This window comes from Oreochromis aureus, linkage group 19 (genome assembly GCF_013358895.1).
Source record: "Oreochromis aureus strain Israel breed Guangdong linkage group 19, ZZ_aureus, whole genome shotgun sequence".
In the NCBI taxonomy this organism is placed as follows: Eukaryota; Metazoa; Chordata; class Actinopteri; order Cichliformes; family Cichlidae; genus Oreochromis; species Oreochromis aureus.
The window spans coordinates 29,477,309-29,479,381 of NC_052960.1; the positions used below are offsets into that span (position 1 = coordinate 29,477,309).

General features: G+C 38.1%; 1 long non-coding RNA gene across 1 annotated transcript; it reads right to left on the minus strand.

The window, feature by feature from the left end:
• Positions 1–1,866, minus strand: LOC120434694. Its single transcript, XR_005609284.1, has 4 exons — positions 1,809–1,866; positions 1,558–1,665; positions 731–802; positions 1–637 (listed from the first exon to the last, which is right to left on the minus strand). It is a non-coding gene; the product is annotated as an uncharacterized LOC120434694 (long non-coding RNA).
• Positions 1,867–2,073: the final 207 nt, after the last annotated feature.

Here is a 2,073-nt window from a genome sequence, read left to right on the forward strand (position 1 = left end):
CTCATGTCCTCCTGACATCAGAGAGTGGCTCCAAAAGGATCTCTTTGAAGGCCCTTTCCATTTCCTTCACGGTTGGATCATCGTTGTTTACCAGGTGTATTTCAAATGGAGGACTTGTGGGGTTCTTATGTTCAATGTACTTTTTGATTGTGGTGACTACAACATCAGCACAAATTGAGACTGGAAAGTTGAATATTCCAGAGCTCACTGCTGGAATGGCAACAGATGAAAATTTGTGCTCTTCTGCACATGTCATGACATTCAAAATACCTTTAGTTAAAAGTTTCTTTGCATGGGATATCATGTGCACTGTGGGGTCATTCTGCAGACACGGGCCTACCAAATGAATCAGCTTCATGCAAGGTAGTTTGCCTGCTGTGGTAACTGCAACTTGTCCAGCCTTTAATTTGCCATTTTAGGCAATGAAGACATCACTCTCTGCTTGGATAGTACGTCCTCCAGTAGCAGACAGTGCCTCTGCAAGTCCACCCATGTGAGAGACACTTTCATTAGCTGCATTCACAATTGCATCCACTTTGAAGGCACATAAATCTCCTTTCCATACTGTGACAGACACTTTATTAGCCATGTATGTTGCAATTTTTTGGCTAACAGATATTTGTTCCTGGCTCTCATCCTACAAAGATAGACACATGTCAATTTTCAGAGTCATTTATGACAATAACACACAAAACATAAATGTAGACATTAAAAACATCTCTAAAAATACCTGGTTTTGACGAGCATCATATTGTTTGTGCTGTTCCTGTTTAAAGGTTTGAACAGTGGTCTTCCCTTTTATCTGTTAACAGATAACATTTTTGAATGACTTTATATAATAGAATATAATAGACAATAGAATATGGTCATGAATGAGACAAACTTGTTCTGAATTGAGATGTATGTAACGAGTGAGCATCTGTCCTGCTGTTGGTGTACCATACAGGCACTGATATGACTGTGTATGAGTGCCTAGTCCCCTTAAAGGACTCTGTCCAACATTACATCCCAAGTAAACAGAGGAACTATGAGAGAAAAACATGGGCAGTATGTGATGCCCGGTCCAGCTGTACAGAGAACATGCTAGTGTACGATTGCAAACTTGCTTGCCTGCAGTCAGGGCACGCGAGCTGTGCTTAATACAGTAGGTCTCCAAAAGACAATGATCACCCTTGAAAGCTTGTTTAATTCATATGCCCTTGGCCTACAACTGCTGAAAACAAAGCTGTACATGGTGTGACCAGCAAAAAGCAAAAAACCTGAGCTTCCTCCTGCACTTGTGTCACCTATGGACATGCATTGTTTGTCATTAAAGTGGGGTTCACTAAGGCCCATGCCTAGGTGTAATACAATGTCAAAAAACATAAAAATTTCAGGTAATCGGTTGGAATACAGTTTGATAAAACTGTATTCCACGGATGATAATTTATAAGTTATAATTGATGCTTCATAAATAGTCAAAGCAGACGCTTTACCCCAGAGGACAAAAGGAGTATGGCAATCGGGAGGACATCACAAGGTTTAATTATTGAAAATAATGGGAACATGATGACTTACCTCAGTTTTCTTTTTCTTCAGTGGCAGTTCTGTCACTAACGGTGACACGTACACACCTTTCCGTTTAATGCGTTTGTCTTTCCATTTCTCCATTTCCACGCGAAAAGACTGTTGATTACACATACATACTTTTAGTGCTTACTTATTTTATTCTCTCTTAATTCTATAGTCATATCCAAATGTTTTCACTTTTTCTTAGTTTCTTGTTCTATTTGTATAAAACATTTTCATTATTAGGAAGTTATTCATACCTTTTGTCTTGATTTTTTCATGTCTGCATATTCAAGCAGGAGGACATCGTGCATTTTTTGATAAATTTCCACAAAGTCATCAAGTCTTGTCAGTCTCCTTCTCTGGATACAGATTTTTTTCAAATCCCACTGGCTTTTCTCCATGATTCCTTGGGTTCTGTTGTCTTGTGTAAAATTCTTAAATGCAATAGTACATTGTTTAAGTCAATATCTATGTATTGTAAATTTATATACAATTTATGTTTCTTTTTCACTTATTCTTCTC